Genomic DNA, 20,215 nt, shown 5'->3' on the forward strand with positions numbered 1-20,215 from the left:
ATCTGTCAACTTTCTGGTTAGTTTACAGCTTTTTAATGGTTAACACTCATCGATTAAATGTGCCTCAGAAACACGACTGAAAGCAATAGGGAAGGAAAACATCCACAGTTACATCACTTTTGCGCCACTAATATTTTCCCGAGAATATTGCCGGAGATTATCGCTGACCTTTAAAGAGCTGTGGTCCGGATATCAACACTGAAACGGCCCACTATGATGCATAATACGTATGTATATCTGCCGGTAGTTGATTTTTTGATTCCTTCAATTCTCTCTTTTCATTCTCCAGAACTACAACTGCAACTCCCGTTCAACAGCTGTTAAAACATCTGTCGTTAGCTAAACGCACCGCACTGAGAGAGCAAAACAGGCAAAAAATAAAACAAATTCACTTCCACACTGCTTCTGCTGTGATCAAACACTTTGGCCAGATTTCACCTGAGCCCCAATTATTCACCAACCGAACCACTAAACCTTTCTAATCTTAATCGCTTCAGGACCACCTGGCACCTGGTGTTGTACCTTTGTCCAACACTAGACACAAACTGCAACCAGACAAACAGGAAAGAGGAGCAAGGAAGAATGCCGCCAATAACCGAAGAGCGCTTACAACCGGCACTGAAGACGAACGCGAATGGAATGCCATCCGAAACCTGACTCACTCGAAGTTTTGTTTTGTAGAACAGCCAGGAACTGCCGCCAGAACTCACGTGCTCACTTCTTTTCCGTGCGGTGTGGAAAACGGAAAGGAAAGTAAATAGACGAGGAACTCCTCTCTTCAACATTTCACTCCCACTGAGTGAGTGTGTTCCGTCCGTGAGTATGGCAACAGCTGTTATCATGTTTTTTCCAACCCTCTTGGCCTGACCTGGCACTCAAACCGCTGCCATTGCTCTTGTTGTTGGTCTATCGGTGGCAGTGGTTCTGTTATTGATGCTGTTATTAGACGCCGTGTACATAATTTATACCGCACTCGCGGCTGGCCGTGCCATTCCCCTTGAGTGCAGCAAGTAGTGTGGGTGGGAGTGTTGCACAGGTGTTGCCAACGACGCCGCCGTCGCCCGGCTAGCAGAGCGCAAAGACGCGATGACGTATCAAAAGGATTTCCTTTTTGTCGCCTCTTTTGCTGCTTGGTGTGTTGTTCTTTCGCCTGCACACCCCTTTTCGTTATGATCGAGGAAGGAGGAAATTTTGCTATACAAAGCATGGTGTGTGCCATTTGCGAACCTTTTGATCGTTTGATAGTGTTAAATTGAAGCCGGGAATCTAAGACAGGTGCTATTAATTTTTAAATGCGAGACAAATGCTAACGAGTGCGGTTTGTACAATCGTACGCTAAATGTATATTGTCTGAATAAATATTTTATCTGGAAAAAAATGTGACCACTAACATATGTATGTTTGTATGAGGACGAAGGTAGATATTTCTAAGGTTCTTTTGATATTAAGGAAAACAAGGAACTACAAAATTACCAGAATGTATAATAGACTTGAATTGAGTTACATGGTTTAAAGTCTTCTCGAGTTTAGAATTGATATTTTCATTACTTTTTCACCAAAATGATCCACATAAAATGCCTAATTAAGTTGAACATTTTATTATTTTTGATTTATTTATTGGATCCTAGGCTTCAGCCATTAATTAGCATGCAAGAAAAAATACAGACGAATTGTTGATTGGACTTAACATAACCCTGTAAAATGTATGATTTACATTTTTGCTTTGTATTTTTGCAGAAGCTCTGGCACTTGTGGCAGAATGTACACCCCATGGTTCTTTCTAGTGCACTCCTTTTATGAAACATGCACAAAATTCTACGGTTGTTCAAGTTAGGAAGACGCTCTTAACATACTGCTAAGTGTTGGAAGCATCGATTCAAGCTGCGAGCTTTCCGCAATCACCCGCTGTATTTAGGTGTACGACCAACGAGGGAATCGAAACACTTGTAGTCCCAGAGGAAGTTAGATCGAAACTCGACTCAATTCTGTGGAACATGAAGAAAACCGAAACGGTGTTGAATCACACTGTTGATCCTCCATATAATATCAGCCCAAATGTGTAATATCGATAAAGCATTGGAGCAATGCTCCAATGAGTATTGAGTTCAAACGCTTATGGATGAATTCGGCTTTGAATGGCCGCACTTACAAGGATAATGTGTTCGACATCCGAAACAGCAAATTAAGAGTCTATGCGACACAGTGAAGCGGCCCTGTATAAGCAATGAAACCTGTGGAGAGTCAGAAGTGTGCAGACTTATGAACCTACGGGTTTTGTATTAATGTATGTTTGTTATCCACCATGAGTGCACGGATCCACCGCAGTTTCTGCCGAACTATGGGGTCACATGCCTTCTTTAGATTATTAAGCTCGATGAATCTCCAATGCAGGGCGTACATGATACCTGCATACCCTATTTTCGTATGAACTGTTACGAAGTAAATGTATTGCGTATGTTGATGTAGGTATATTTTGGAAGAACGAGTCAATCCGGTTGGCTAGTGTATTACAGGTACTCCGGCATCCGTGTATATACCTGGCCAGCTGGCAATTGATTGAAAATTCTTATTATATAGTCAGTTATAAGAGGAAACACATCTTATCTGCAAGGTTTCCGGAATCACAGAAAAATCTGTAATTTCACAGAATTTTGAACAAATTTTCATCACAGAATCTGTGTCACAGATCACAGAATTTTGAAATTTTTCACAGATTTCACAGAATTTTGTAATTAGGATTTTTTTTTTGGAAAATGTACATTTTTATGGAAATATTTATCCTGAATTTCTTATACTGATTCATGAAAATTTGATGAGCTTGGTAATCATAATTGATTTTTTTAAGAGTTTTGTGAAAACTGATGCTTGTTGTTTGTGTTTGATATGACTTTACAACAAAGTTGATAAAAATAGCGTCACAGAAAACTGTCACAGATGTTTTAGGTTAAATCACAGAAAAACAGATTTTTTTTGTCCCAAACACAGAATATTTTTCGGCAACCTTGCTTACCTGTCGGCCACTGATGGGATTCGAACCCAAAAGTATTCTTGCCGATACCGGGAATCGAGCCCAGAACGCCTGGCAAATCAAAATGATGCGAGCTGCAATTCTGTACTTCGATGATAACCACAATTGTTACACACTAAGATTGCAACCCCTCGGGATAATGACTCTTCGAACCACAGGGAAATGGCTGACATTAAACGAAGTTCGCATGGGAATCATCCCGAATCCCAGGACGCTTCATTTCTCCTGAAATTCTGGACAACATTCCCACGAATGCACAGGTACTCCAACAATTGTCCTCTATCACGGGGAAACATCAGCTGTCAACCGTTTTCTGTCGCGCTTTTTTATAGTTTATCTTTTTCTATCCTATGTGTGTTGCTCCGTATAGTTTCCCGCTCGTGCGGCTAATTAATAGTCGATAAGTGAGAATCGCGGGAGCTGCTATAAGTCAGGCGGAAGGTGCCATTCGTTCATAAGGATCCAATTATTCCCAACCAGTTCGAGGTATTGGCCGGTCGCAGCATTCAACGCCCAACCGAGTTGCTGGAGCAGAACACCAAGGTCAAGATTCCCTAGAACCTGAACATCAAAAGAACCACTGGAATCAGCAGTATTATCGTCTGGTTGTGAAGCAGGTTTTTTTTTAAATAATATAAACCGACTGAAAAATAACATTCCATATTTTATTTTCAGGAAAAACAGCAGTCAAGCAAAAACAACATCAGGACCAGCAGCGAAGTGATAATTTTCAAATTCATCTTATCAATAAAATTAAATGTTTTTGAATAAAAAAAAAGTTATTATTTTTTAGAACAAATCCTCCATTTCCATTTATATATAGAAAAAAAAAACCGCCTCGAGCCTACAGGAAAATTTCTCAGCTTACTGCAAACTACAGGAGAAAATCGTTTTGAACCTACAGATGAGTTTGACAGTTGTTTTCCTGAGCTATTTCTCTGTCCTGAAATCGTCCTGTAGTTTCAGCTGTTGAAAATACAGGATAAAATCGTTCCGACCACAGGAGAAAAGATTAAGTGTGTACGATGATAACGACGATTGTACGACTATATGGTCCTTCGAACCGGATCCATAACACGACCGACACACACGATGGGCGCGATGCAGATTGATGCTGATTTGAACAATGTCCTCACGTTTACTGAGGAAAGGCCACCGTCATGTTACACTCTCCAGCAGGGGAAGCCATTTGGATGCTGTCAGAAACACTGTTTCTAAAGGGGCCAGAATGTTTGTGGAACACGAAATGGGGTAAAACAGCACTTCCCGTTTCTGAATCAAATGTTTTCAGTAACAGGACATGAGATCAACTGTCAACTTCAGCAAACGTGAGCGAACATAACGATCACCAAGATGATAAGAAGTCTTTTCCGGGAAGGTTAGTTTATAAAAGGCCCATCGCATTGGAAACGTGGCTAAGTTTTTTCTGCTTGGACATCGAAGACGCAAACCACCAAATTAAACTCTTCCAAATGGTACTTGCCAAAGGGAATTCAGTTAGCTACCCGAGTTTCTACGAAAGCAACCATATCGACATGATTCTAAGGGCCGACATCTTCTTCGAACAGCGTTAGCTATTTGATCAGCAGAGATTAAACCAGTGGTAAAAACACTTGAGAATTTTTTAGCGAGCAGATTACATATATCGAGATCCGAACTTGCAGTTTCGCCCTCCAAGAACATGTTGGTTGGAAGTCCAAATTCTCTCCGCTGATCTTTGACATGTTTCCAGAACGATTTGGGACTGTTTCGTTGCAGTCGCGTCAGATAGTTCCGGCAGTAGCATCGTGAGCTAGCTTTTTTGTACGCAGAATTAAGTTTTCGATAGTGGTCCTTAGCGGTTTGTGATTTGTGTCTAATATAGTTGCGAAGGGTTTTGTATTTAAAAGTTTTCATCTGGCGTAGTTCTTTGGTAACCCAGGGAGCTCTAGAATTTCCAGTTACCAAACGTTTCAGAACATGACGATCAATAGTATAATTTATGATGTTCGAAAATGTTTCAGCCGCGGCGTTGGGATCCGATATTACGAGCTCGGATTCCCAATCTATAGAGTTTAGCACATCAGAGATAGCTAGAAAGTCTGCGTTTTTATAATCGTGGTAGAATGCAACTGGTTTATGAGAAGAAAAATCCAAGCCAGAAACCTCAATCGTGATAAATAAAGCGGGATGATGGCGAACCAATTTAAACAAAGGCGCAGGAGCCAACCCAATTGTTGGGACCTAACTCCTTCATTAGCGAAACATAGATCAAGCATACGCCCGTTTTCATTTCCTACGCAATCGATCTGCCGGAGAGTGGCTGTGCTTAAAGAGTATAAAATAATTTCCGACGGTACCGAGAACTAGGAACGAGCTGGATCAGGATACCAAAATCCACCTTGAGCGGGGCACCATTTTAGGTAGATCAATAGGTGTAACATTGCGCTTAACCTTAATCGACAGAACCGTGTAAACGCAAGGTCGAAAATAGTTATGAAATTTCGAAAGATATGCATGAGATTTGAAACAAAATAACAATTTATGAAAAATTGAGGGGTCTTATTGTTCAAATAAGTGATCAGTCGCATTCTTTGAAATAACTTGTGTAGCAATAACAAAAATTTATGTTCAAAAACTTTCAATCTGCAAACTTTTTTTTTGTTTCGATTATAGTGGTTTTACCATCTTTATGGCATTCGTGACTTTATCAACGTTGCAGTTGGCGGATCGTTATTGAAAAACTTATCCGGTACAACTGTGTTCGATGTTTGCTCTTGGGCTTGAACTCGCGGACATCGGCTCAGGAGACAACAGACTTTTCAACTGAGCTATATCACAAGCCCGGTATGCTGACTACGAGTCAGTTTTCCTTTGGCAATTTAGCAGTATTTCAGCAAAATATTCGAATTTCGGAAAGCATTTTTTCAAATGTAGTTGTAAAAATATGCTAAAAAAAATGAATTGTTACTACTTTTAATGAATGCTACTTTATTTTTAAAAAAATCAGTTACGAGGAATTAAGCAAAAAGCAATTTTTTTTAACTCAATTAAACATCTACGTTAATAATACGTATTCCATACTCACAAGAGCTTAATGCGTTGTAAATACTTTGGTGAACATTTTTATATTTTATGCAGAATTTCAAAATCAGCAGTTTTTCTGGAAAACTAATATTTCAAAAAAATTCATTACATTTCTGTGGAATTTCTATAACTATGTTTTGGTTGGCCTACTAATACAGATGCAAGTAACGGAGTAGTATACCTATGAACCTAGCTATCCTGCTGTAAACTGGTAGAATGGCTGTCGACGCCGGGTGAGCCATTCGAGTTGAAGAAGGATGACGTCTTCGTCGGGAATCATCCGAGTCGTTGCGTTAAGTCCCGCGCGTGTGCCGTGACAGGCGCGAGTCTAGGATAAGCTGCTCTCGATCAGACACACGACCGGCAAGGTGGCAAAGCTCGAACCCTTTAAGATAAGAGGTCGGGCCTCGAGTCGTTAGAGGAGAGGTCAGGCCTCAAACCTTCAGGTGGAGAGGTTTGTGTGGTCAACCCCGAGTCTTTATGATGAGGGTCGGGTCTCGAGTCGTAAGAGGAGAGATCAGGCCCCCTTATCAACAAGAGGAGGGGTACAAGTGGTCACCTCGAGTCATTGCGAGGAGAAGTCAGATTTCAAGTCGTTAGAGGAGAGATCGGGCCTCGAATCGTGCAGAGGAGAGGTAGCTTCGAGTCGATGCGAGGAGGGGTCGGATCTCGAGTCGTTAGAGGAGAGATCAGGCCTCAAGTCGCGAAGAGGAGAGGTTTGTGTGGGAATCTCGAGTCACTGCGAGGAGATGTCGGTTCTCAAGTCGTTAGAGGAGAGTTCAGGCGTCGAAGAAGTGGTTTTGCTTAAAGTGGTCTCGTTAATGAGTATTGCCATGGAGCGCATTAGCGCGAATAGACCTCCCACTATTGAAGCATAGTGTACTGAACAGTTCGAGGTGGGAACCAGGTCTGCGGCCCCATGTGGACTTTATGGCGTAGGGGTACTTAGTCGTCCAATTGCACCCATGGACCCAGAGTAGCATACTGGGGGGACTCGGTCGCTCGACGTGCCTTGGAATGCAATCCGTAAAAAGGATTTACCACCTGGCTAAAAAAAAATTCTGCTGTAAACTGAAGTTATTTTAAGTTAACATTGATGAACATGAAAAATTTCAGAAAATCATCGGTAGCTATGTTCAAAATTAATACATCTCAAACTATATTTGAAGTCTGCACCCCTATGCTTCAATAGGTTTTTAATGTTTTAAAATTTCTAAGCAAACACTTCTTCTGATTAAATGGAACCATTCAGACGGAAATTATTGTTAAAGTTTTACTTTTCAGCTTAGCAAAGCTACAGCTTCTGTTCTCCAGCTTCACATCCACGCGCTTCTGTTCTGAAGGTCCAATTTTTTTTTTTTCAAGTGACTTTAACATGAAAAGGCTATTAAACATACATTTTTTTGCATTCTTCAGTCAGTCAAACCTGAGAAATAGATGTAAAAGATATGCTAAATCAAAATCAAAAGAATATTTTCGCTTGTCCGCTTTTCAAGTTTGTCCGAAATTTCAAGTATAGTAAAACGGCCACGATCGTCGATTAAATACCTATGTCCTTCAGAACTTTAAGAAGAATAGCTCCCTGGAGACTACTCGTATAAGCTGATGGTTGGTTTGATCGTTTTTTCGGGTCGGAACCAAATAATCATATTTATATTCCTGAAGACGCGTAATATGACTGAAAAATCTATTTTTTTTTCTCCGTGAATGAATGCCAAGTTTCCGGTGCCATTTGCGCTGAAAGCACCCCACACCATTACATCGCCACCACCGTGCTTAATTGTCGGTCGCAAATTTTTCGGATCCAATTCAGTATTTGGATTACGCCATACTTTTACATGTCCGTCAGACCCAAAAATATTAAATTTGCTTTCGTCGATGAATATGACGTTCTCCCAGAACTCTTCCGGTTCCAGGACATACTTTTGAGCGTATTCCAGCCGCTTTTCTTTATTCTTAGCAGATATAAACGGCTTCTTACGAGCAACACAACCTCGGTATTTTTTCTCATGAAGTATGTTCCGTACCGTTTGAGGATTAACCTGTATGTTTTCAAAATTCTTCAGGCTGTCAGCTAGTTTCGGGGCCCTGATTTTAGGATTCTGACTATTTTCCCTGACAATGATGCGATGGTGACGATCCGTAAGCTTCAGTTTGCGGCCTCTTTTTGGAGTAGTCTTCAGGGAGTTAGTCTTCTTTAAGTTCTGAAGGACATACTGAATCGACAATCGAGGCCGTTTTACTATAACTGCAATTTCGGACAAGCTTTTACCGTCATTCTTCAGGTCAACAATCAGTTTCCGGAAGTCAACGGGTTTTTTTTGTGAGGAGCAGACATTTTCCTGTTTATTTTTGTGGGTTTAATTAACAGGAAAATGTCTGCTTCTCACAAAAAAATATCCGTTGACATCCGGATACACGAAAATCTAATGATTTATGCTAAATAAAGTTCATTTTACCGTATTTATCGCTCAGACCACTGGAAATTGTCCTTACTGAGATTCAACTCACATTTCTGCGTTTGACAGACTGACACAAAACTGTTTATTTGACTAATATTTGATAAAGGCCTCAGTGTACGGACAATTTTTTGACGTCGTTTTTTTTTACTTTTTCAGCACAATGAATTGTATTATTTTTAAGGTTTAATTCATAAACATTTTTAATACTGATCTACAAAAAGGACTAGTTTCTGCAGCGAATGATGTAATTGTAGTATTTTTATTGACTGAAAAAGTGCACTTTTTGATTGTTTGGATTTCAAGGTACGTGCTGTACGGACAATTTTTTGATACAGTGTATTTTTCAATTTCTTGTTTCATTTTTCAATCATTATGCTTTACCATCTTCACAAACTTTTGCCTACCACCCCGTCGACATCATCCCTCATAACAAACATATCTGCCATCTCGCCAAACCACATCAACCGGCTGGACTTAAAATCAAAACATGGTATCGCACAAGTGTTTTGTTTTATATAAATTCCCATGCTGGTTGAATGCTTTCTTTATTTCCCCCAAGTCTGATGATGTTGATGATACAATTCCTTTTTTTCCTCTTCTCTACCCTCGGGGACACTCATCCGAAGGTACAGGCACACGAGAGTTGTCTGTCGGAGTATGTAAAACTCGCACGTGATACTCTCTTTCCCATCCTAGATTTCTCATCTCTTGCTTGCGCGTTATATATTCACGCAAGTTATGTACAAAACTCTCAAATCTCTTTGATCGCTGAGAGTGTCTCTGTCGGGTGAGTTCCCAACATCCACCCCCAAACCAACATCACAACCACCCACCCACCGGAACTCGGGAAAAACTCCGACAAAACGTTTTCAAAATGTGGGCTCGGGCTCGTATCTAATTGCTGCTGCTGCTGATGGGTGGTGCACAGCTGGCAAATGGGCGAATGTTTTCCCTATAACACTGCTTGTGTGATGTTTTTGTAGCTTGTGGTGGGACGATGAAAGGGAAGTTTGTGCGAATGGTGGAGCGGAGGAGTTTGAGCCATTTCGGTATGAATGATGGCGTAGAGAGAGGAAAATCGGAGCCTTTGACTGAAAACAGCTCGCCTCAGCTGCGGGAAACTTGAACAAACACAGACCTTGCTTACAACATGCTCAGCAAAAAGAAGGCAAACCTAATGGGGGTAGCTTGGAAATTTAAGAAAAAATATAAATTGCGAAAGGAATGCTGAACCAGCAACTATCTGTCACAGGATTCGTGATGGTTTTCCAATCAATCGTTGAAAACATTCTCAAACCAAATTCATGAAATAAAAATTGTTAAGTAATGAATTTACGTTAAGTTAAATTTATATCTGAAAATTCTAAATTCTGAAAAAAATTATAAAAAGCTACATACAATTCTACCATTTAGCATTATATCAGCAACTTAATTCATCAATTCACGATTTTCATTTATTTTAAATATCGTTTTCATTAGTTGTATGTGAAGACATTATTTTTTTCAAAAATTTACAAGGATAGCGTTTAAGTCTTCTAAGGCAGATGTCATGAGATCTAATCTTTATCACGGCATACAGAGTAGGACTCTTTCTGTGGGTTTCATTTTAAGATGCTAGCCATCATTTCCTTGAATGTTCTACGTTTAGTTAAATAGTAATTTTATGTTCTGGATTTTTTACATTTTTTCTGAAAATAATGATGCTGCAAACATTTAGGGGTTAAATAATACTACAAAATATTCTACACGCTGGAATCATAAAAATAAACGTTTGGATGAATGAAATTTCAATGTTCACAAACGCGTGATGCAAAACAGTCATATTCCAGCACATGGAAACGAGATTTACAAGGTGTTTCTTTGAATTGCATTTCGTTGCATTTTACCCCAAACACCTAACGGAATTATAAAAATATTTATTTAAATCGAAAAATGTTGAAATTTGTACATTTATGGCTTGATTTTTCAAGTTTCATATAAAAATAAAACTTTTAAAAACTAGCTTAAGATGCGAAAAATTATGTCATCTTCATTTTGTAATCATTAAAAGATAACATTATCACAATACATTAAACTAAAAATTGATTCGGTATGGTGTTATATAAATATTGCATCTAACCCCGCTGTTGCATGATGCCCCGATTGACGGTTTATTGAAATTACATAAAAACATGAAGAAATTAGAGAAAAATATTAAAAATTTAAAGTTATCTCGAGCTTGCAAGGAATTGAAGGGAATTAAATTTATTAAATCATGTATCGTGTAAAATAAAACTTGTATGTTCCTCTACTGATGTCAATATCCTGAACTCAGCATATCGTTTTCAAACTCCTCTTCTATAATTTTTTTCATGATAAAAAGATTCTCATAGTAAAATTGAGAATTGCTTCTGTTCTTATTTACTTCTACATGTAACAATGGAGGTTTAATTCATTGAGATTCTCAAGTCTTGTGTTGTTTCTTTGTTGTCAAGGTTTTTCTGAAGTCTGATCTTTGTTCAATGTATTAAATTTGAATTCCTAATCTGATTGTCAATGATTTACAGATTTTGTGTTTTGAACATTTTATCTCCATTCTGAATTTAGGTTCTCAAATGTAACTTTTGTAAGAACAATTTGACGAAAGTTTCTGATTTTAATATTTGATTTGATGAAAATCTTATCATTAATTTCAAATTTTAATCTGTTTGACAATTTTAAATTTTTAATACAATATAAGAACACGATTTTTGGTATTTTCCGGATATGAAACCTAAATAAAAACTATGATTTCGAATCATAAAATTTGCAAAACATTCTTTGGTTCTGATTGTAACTTTGATTCTCAATAATGTGTTTGAATTTCGATTGTATTTGTTTCTCAAATCTTGATTTGATATTAGGTATTTGATTTTTTTTTTGACATTGAATTGTGGTGTCGAATAAAATCTGATTTTATGTTTTGAACTATACTCGACTTGAACTCTTAAATCTGCCTCTCCAAGGAATTTTGATCTTATTCTTTTGTTTTATTTTTTATTTTGGATTCTTAGTCTGAAATCGTGAAGTTACTTGCCAATTGTCATGGGGATTAATATTTATTCTGGTTCCGTAGAAGCCGCTTTGAATCGAGGCCCTCAGAGCCAAAGTGGTATAAGTGACAAAATGATCGATTTTGAGTTAATGATGCCAAACGATTTTTCATATTTCAAAATATATTTCTCGCGTGAGCTTCCATTACGTCGTATGAAACATCTTAAGAATTCACAGAAAACTGCTGCAAAAGTTATCAGAACAACTTTAAAATTTGTGTTCCACATATTGGATATGTTGTCCAGGCTACAAATATTCTAAATGGAAAGTAGTTGCGAATAGTTTATGTCAGTTTTTGCATTTTTTTCGTAATAAAACTGTTTGTTTTCATTTTGTTTTATACGACGGCTTTTCTCGTATTTTAAAAATTTTTTTTACATACTTTCACATTCGAAAGAAAAATATATTTGTTCTGAAATTATATGAAAAATGGTCATACACAACACTTTTAAAGCGTATTTTCTCGAAATAAGCTTTTATGCACTTATACCCCTTTGGCTCCAGGAACCTCAATTTTTCTAAATCAGATAATTATGTAGCATATTGGATTCATTACCATCGCTTTTGAATATTTGAAATATTTGGTATTCATACACACCCCAATCAGAGAAAAATTTCCCCGGGCCTCTCGGAGGCTGAAACCGGCCCTGTTTCTAACGTATCATTAGGATATTTTTTTCATTTATTATTTGCCACAAATTCTTACTGTTTAGAAAAAAAGCAATACCTTTTGGATTTTGAAAAATGGTGGGGAATAGTAGGCCACCAAATCCAATTCGACCAAATAACGTGCAAAGTTCATTGCCGCAGCCCGTAGCGTAGAGGATAGCCTTCAAGTCTTCTAAGCCAGCGGGTATGAGATCAAATCCCGGTCATGGCATACATAGAGTACACTTTCTGTAGGTTGGTGGTTTTAGCATTTGTAAGATGCTAGCCGTCATATACTCTAAAGATGTACACTTAGCTGGCTGTGTGGTGGCGGCTTATAGAATACTACCACTGGGATACTGGTCCACGTCGTAAAAGGCGACTTATCCAGTACTTCCCATATGCGTTAGTCATTCTTCAAATGCGACTATCACATTGGGAGGGGGGAACCTTGGCTTGGTTTCAAGCCAAGTTTCTTCAGGGAGGATTCACCAATTGTGCTTATTGCTATTAATGCGCATGCACGAGTTGTATTCTCCTAAATTTTGTAAACACCCGCTTCAAGGTGGTTCTGTGCCTGCGGGCCCCAAAGTGGGGGTAGGAGGGTGTATAATAATCCTATCTTAAGCAGAACGTTGTTAAGGTCTGCACTATAGCCAGGCACTGGTGCAAAGGGCCGTATTTTTCCTGGCAACTCGTGGGATTCAGATTATACACACGATTTTAAAATTTTCATCCTGTATGGGATACCCCGCTTCATGCGTCGATATGAAGGTGCAGAGGTTCTTGTGTGTGATGGAAATATGTGTGGAATTCTTTGATAGAAATGCTTTCTATTAAGGTTGCACAGATAAATCTGCAGCACAAAAGAACCGCTACACTGAACTTATGTCGTTTAATCCTTAATGGAACTGCATCAATCGCCTTGGTCCAAGAACCTTATTTCCGAAATGGAACTTTTTACTTAGGGAATTTGCTCAAACCAAACTTTACTGTGTTCAGTGTAATTGGAATGACTAATGCCCGAATAATGCCCCGTGCATGCATATTGATAAACAATTCTTTAAATGCAACACTTATACCCAATCTAACAACAAGAGATATTTGCGTCGTTCAGGTTTCGCTGCCTGATAGAAAATACGTCTACTGTTCAGCATACTCACCATATGAACAATCATCCCCTACGGATGATTTAAAAAATGTCATTTCATTCTGTGATACCGCTTGTAATTGGCTGTGATGCCAATGCCCATCATTTTGTATGGGGTAGCTCAGATATCAATCTGAGAGGCTTAAATTTTATGGAATATTTAAGCAGCACTGATTTAGAAATTCTAAATGTAGGAAATAAACCAACTTTTGTTAGGTGTGACAGAGAAGAGGTGATTGACATCACACTTTGTTCTAGAACAATTTCTCAGGAAATTTCAAATTGGCATGTGCCTAACGAAGAATCGATTTCTGACCACAGGTTTATCTATTTTGAACACTCAGGTGAGTTTTTAGAAACAATTACATTCAGAAACCCAAGAACAACTAATTGGGACCTATATTTGGAGCATCTTGCTATTAAATTTCATGGATATACACCTGAAATCACTACTCCTTCTGAGTTGGATGAAGTGGTTGCAAAAACCACCGAAATTATTTTAAATTCTTATGAAGAAGCGTGTCCCTTACGAACGTTAAAATTCAACAAAAACAGTACACCATGGTGGAACTCAAATCTCAGTAAATTACGAAAAAACTGCAGACGCTCTTGGAACCGAAGGCGCACGGAAGGTTTTGATGCTTTCAAGTTGGCTCGTAGAGCTTACCGGAAAGCAACAAGAGCTGCCGAACGCTCAAGTTGGCAGAGCTACTGCACAAACATTTCAGGCTTGCACGAAGCAAGTAGGTTAAATAAAGTCTTAGCCAAATCAAAAGATTATCAGGTTTCATACCTTAAAACCCCTAATGGTGATTATACATCAAACGACGAAGAAACATTAAGTTGTCTATTCAATACTCACTTTCCAGGATGTGTTGATCAAGATTCATCGATAGAACCTGAGTTCTTTTCTGGAAGTCTAGATTCCTTGCATTTTGCTCGGAAAATAGTTACTACAGAATCGATCAAATGGGCAATCGATGGTTTTGCTCAATACAAATCTCCTGGAAGTGACGGTTTATTTCCAGTTTTGCTTCAAAAAGGTTTCGATCATTTCAAACACATATTAAGAAAAATAATGATAAGCAGTTTTGCTCATGGATATATTCCTAAACTTTGGCGGCAGATAGCCGTGAAATTCATCCCTAAAGGGGGACGATCATCATACGACGAAGCCAAAAGGTTTCGTCCTATTAGTCTAAGTTCATTTCTATTAAAAGCACTTGAACGTTTAATTGATCATCATATCAGGCAAGAATGCCTTGTCCAACATCCGCTTAATGCGACACAACATGCATACCAAACAGGAAAATCAACATTAACTCTTCTGCACAACGTAGTACATAATATTGAAAATAGTTTTTCACAGAAAGAACCATGTCTAGGAGCATTTCTAGACATAGAAGGAGCATTTGATAATGTCTCGTTTACATCAATAATGGATGCGGCACTACTTCATGGAGTGCCTATTGTTATAACTAACTGGATTAGCGCTATGCTAAGTAACAGGAATCTTCATTCGTCTTTAAGACAGGCTTCAATTACAAAAGTTAGCACACGTGGTTGCCCACAGGGAGGTGTACTATCACCTCTTTTGTGGAACCTAGTTGCAGACGGCTTGTTGAGAAAACTCAATGACCGTGGAATACCAACCTATGGATTCGCAGATGATTATCTTCTGCTGGTAAGAGGTTTGTGCATAAGCACATTATTTGATATAATGCAACAAGCTCTGCGCTCTGTTGAACGATGGTGTTCTCATGTAGAACTGTCAGTTAATCCTCTAAAAACTAATATTGTATTATTTACTAAAAAACGTATCACCCGCTGGGTGCGCCCTCTGCTGTTTTATGGTTCCGAAATCACCGTGTCTGATCAAGTTAAATATTTGGGTGTCATTCTTGACTCCAAATTAAACTGGTCTGATCACATCGAATTCAGAATCAAAAAAGCATGCATGGCCTTCGGGCAATGCCGACGTGCAATCGGAAAAAACTGGGGACTCAAACCCAAACATATTCACTGGATTTACTCCACAATAGTAAGACCAATTCTGGCCTATGGGTGTCTAGTGTGGTGGCAGAAAGGAGAAGTTGCAACAGTTCGGACTAAACTAAATCACCTTCAAAGAATGTGTCTTTTGGGGATGTCCGGATCGTTCCATACAACTCCTACTGCAGCACTAGAGGCTCTGTTTTCTATCAAACCTCTACACTTGTTCCTAAAACAGGAAGCCTTCTCATGTGCTTTTCGTCTACAGGCAGTTGGTCTCTGGCTGTCAGGAAATATCGAAAGATCATCGAGTCATACAAATGTGTGGCCTGAATTAGTAAGATTAAACAAGTTTAATCTAGCGCCAAACGATTTAACACTCTCGAGTAGTTTTCCCTACATGGGGTTTAAAGTCAAATTTCCTTCTTCTCAAGAATGGTTATCAGGTTTCGTAGAGGACCAAATGTCCTCTCATATTGTATTCTATGCTGACGGTTCATTATCAAACGGCCGTGCAGGTGCAGGAATTTACTGTCACGAGTTGAACATAGAATATGCTCAACCTCGAGGAAAATATTGTACAGTCTTTCAGGCTGAGCTATATGCTATTATGTATGGAGTGCAAATTGCACTTCCAAAGAAGATTATGTTAAGAACAATTTATTTCTGTTCAGATAGCCAAGCAGCTATCAAATCACTCAGTGCTTCCAGTTCTAGATCAAAACTGGTAATCGCATGCCGGAAAGCAATCGAAGAACTTGCTGAAAGCAATGGATTAAACCTTCTATGGGTACCCGGACATAAGGGAATTTTTGGAAACGAATGCGCCGACGAACTCGCTAGAGCTGGGTCGGAAAAGGAATTTTACGGACCAGAGCCGGCTGTCCCAATATCACCATGTTGGTTCAGAAACCAAATTCAAACTTGGTCCTCTAACCAGCATGAACGATACTGGGAAGAGTTGGACACTTGTCGTCAAACTAAATTATTTTTAGAAAAACCATCTCCAATCATATCGAGTTACTTATTAACTTTAAATAAATCTCATTGCAGCATCTTGATCAGAGCACTCTCCGGTCATTGTAAACTCAACTATCACATGCACAACATTCAGCGTGCTGAATCTCCAGTATGTGGTAGTTGTGAATCAGATTTGGAAGATCCCTTCCATCTTATATGTAACTGTCCCTCATTTGCCAGACTACGTTTTCGTACTCTGGGATCTTACGCTTTAAACGAATCTGAGTTTAAGAAATTAAACCTAAAAAACATTCTATCATTCCTTACCGAATGTAGAAAAGAGCTTTAATGCAAATAATCCCTAGTGGAAAGGCTTTCTGCCATCTTACATAGATTGAATTTATTTCTTCCTTTTATAGGTTTTTCAGGTTTCTCAGGTAAATGATGAAATCTTGGATAAAAAAAAGGCTAGGCACAATTTTCCCGTATGTTTGGATAACGTGCCGCTATTAAGCCTACCCCCATTCTGATACCTGATACCTGAAGATGCTAGCCGTCATATACTCTAAAGATGTACACTTAGAGTTAAGAAAAAGGAATCTATTCGAGGAAACATCGAGTTTCATTGAGAGCCTGTATGTGTTTGTGTTCGTTTTTCCTTATAAGTCGATCCAAAACTGAAATTTCATAATTAATTTCGTTATTTCATAGCAATTTTAGATAATGAAATAAAAAAGAGTGTTGTTTACGATCGAATAGTTTCAAAAACCTGGCTCGCGAACGTTTTAACAAAATTTATCATATACAATTTATGTTCGTCTATATAACATTGAATAAAAGTGACAGAATATTATCCATAACTCTTAATTTGGCATAAGAAAACTTTACAGGTATTTAAAGTTATGAGTTTGTATAAAAATACCAAAATAAAGCTGGCCCAAAATACCCCACATCATGTGGCCCATAATTCTCCATAAGAGATGATTTGCAAATTGGTTGCGTTTGAGTGAACTGTTGGTAGTTCATGAATAATTCCTTTTACATATTAAAGACCAATACAAAACTGAGATAATAAGCATATGAGCATATTTTTATTATGAAACTAGCTTACCCGGTGTGCTTTGTTACACCTTTCAAAAACAAATGATATTTTCAGGAATTATTCAAATTTTTATTGCTTTGTGACATTTTTTAAAATCAAATTACAACATTATTCAAAAGCAACCGCTATAAAATGAGAGCTGCAGCTGGAATTTTTAATTGCAATACAAAGATGACTTGAAATTATTTTTTTGAATCTTGATCTATAAATTTGTGTTATAGATCTGATAATTTTAATCTGTTTCTTCACCCTGAGCAAGGAGGGTCAAAAATTCGCAAACAATCTAAATTATAAAAATTGATTATTTTTTATTTATATATTCTGGATTGATGCTAAGAAACTGATAAGAAAGCCCCCGCTGTCCTTCCCATCAGCTCCTGCCGAATGGTGGTCGTGATCTTTAATAATCATACCCATTTTTTTCGTACCCAAAAATCCTCTTATATCAACTATAGTTCCTTCGATTGATAAGTTTTCAAGCTTTGCAACAAAATTTATATGGAGCCCCCTTTCTTCCCCTCTTTACACTGTAAAGCGTAAGGGGCTATAGCAATCGTAGAAATATATCTCGTAACCAAATACCTTTCCATGCCATATGGACCCCCATCACTCCTCCCATGTACCTACTCACTGAAAGGAGAATGGTGTGTCAGATAATCATAGTATTATACAAAAACGACTTTCCATGTTAAGTTTTGTCCATTTCTCGGATTTTGTAAAAAAAAAAGTTAAATTTAAGCTATCCTCTTAGCTTCCTTTATTCCTAATTCTATCATCCCACTGCAAGAAAGGAATTGTTTTACATAAAAGAAATTCTCATATTGAACTACCATCCAATGCCAAATTTAGTTTTATTTGCGTAGTAACTTATTGAGTTATGCATAAACTTGAAATGAAGTACCATCCCCCCTTCCGTTCTCCCCATTCAATGGAAGGGGGGAGAACTTAATATTCATAAAAGTATTTTTTGCACTCAAATACTTTTAATGTCAAATTTGGTTTCATTTGCTCGATTATTTCTCGAGTTATGCAAAAAATATGTATGTAAGAACCTAATTCTCCCTTTATATCTTTCCGCTGAAAAAAGGTGGGGCTTCAATTTATAATAGAAACATTTCTCGTATCCAAATACCCTAACATGCCAAATTGCTCAATTTGCTCGATCAGCTCTTCAGTTATACTGAAAATTGTTAGGGAGACCTTTCCTCCCCCTTTTCATCCAACTCTTTGAAGGAGTGAGGGATACCAAATATTCATAGAAGCATTTCTCGTACCCTAATGTCGTTCCATGCCAAATTTGGTTCCATTTGCTGGTGTGGTTCTTGAGTTATGCAATAAAAATTGTATGAAACTTCCCTCCCTCTTTCCTTTCTTCCCACTGAAAGAAGGAAGGGGTCTCAAACAATCATTTGAATTCCCAAATATCCGCCCATGCCGAATTCGGTTTCATTGCTTGATTCGTTTTTTAGTTATGTAAAAAATTAAAAATTATAAAGGGGGGAGCTTTATATCTCTCTACTGGAAAGAGGGAGGGGTCTCAAATAATCATAGAAATATTTTTTGTGTCCAAATACCTTCCCATGCCAAATTTGGTTCGATTTGCTTTATTAGTTTTTGATTTATGTAAAAAAATATGAAAGAGGCCCCCTCCCCCTTTCAACTGCAAAGAGGGAGGGGTCTAAAATAATCATTGAAATATTACTCGAATCAAAATACCTTCCCATGCCAAATTTGGTTCCAATAGCTTGATTAGTTTTCGAGTTATATGAAAAATTGTAAGGTGGCCCCCCTCCCCCCTTCCTATCACCCGACTGACAGGAGGGAGGGGTACCTCATATTCATTGAAATATTCCCCGTTCCCAAATACCACTTCATGCCAAATTTGATACCATTTACTTAATTGATTCTCGAATTATGCAAAAAATTGTCTTTTGATTGGGAGGCCCCTCCCCTCCTTCATGAGAGAAGGAGGGGTCTCAAACCATAATAGGAACCTTCCCCGGCCTCCAATACCCTCACCTGCCAAGTTTCACGCAAATCGGTTCAGTAGTTTCCGAGTCTATAGGGAACAGACAGAAATACAGACAGAAATTCATTTTTATATATATAGATCTAGGGCTTGTGATATAGCTCAGTTGGCAAGTCTGTTGTCTCCTGAGCCGATGTCCGCGAGTTCGAGTCCAAGAGTAAACATCGAACACAGTTGTACCGGATAAGTTTTTCAATAACGATCCGCCAACTGTAACGTTGATAAAGTCGCGAATGCCATACAGATGGTAAAACGACTATAATCGAAACAAAAAAAAATATATATATATAGATCTAGGTTTCACACAGATGCAATAGGCGGGTGTCTGTTTAATTATATAAGTTAATTTTTTGCAGCTAGTTAGCATATGATGCGTGCATAAGTCAATAACAAATAGAAATATATGCTTACGCAAAGCGACGGCGATGACAGTTGGAATGAGATTTTTACCGCAGCACACAGCTGAAATATTTAAAGCGGTCCACGTTTCCGCATGACCCGCGCTACTCCACTCTCCCCTATAGATTTTTTTTGTGATTAAAAAACTTGATTTCATCAAATTAAAAAAAAATACAACTTAAATGTTATCTTCTTGAAAATGGAACGTTCAAATGATATAAATTAGGTTGACATTCTCATTGAGACAATATTCTGAATGTTCTGCAATGATAATTTTACAACTGCTTCGAGAAAGTTGATTTTGCGA

Source organism: Uranotaenia lowii, chromosome 2 (assembly GCF_029784155.1).
Source record: "Uranotaenia lowii strain MFRU-FL chromosome 2, ASM2978415v1, whole genome shotgun sequence".
In the NCBI taxonomy this organism is placed as follows: domain Eukaryota; kingdom Metazoa; phylum Arthropoda; class Insecta; order Diptera; family Culicidae; genus Uranotaenia; species Uranotaenia lowii.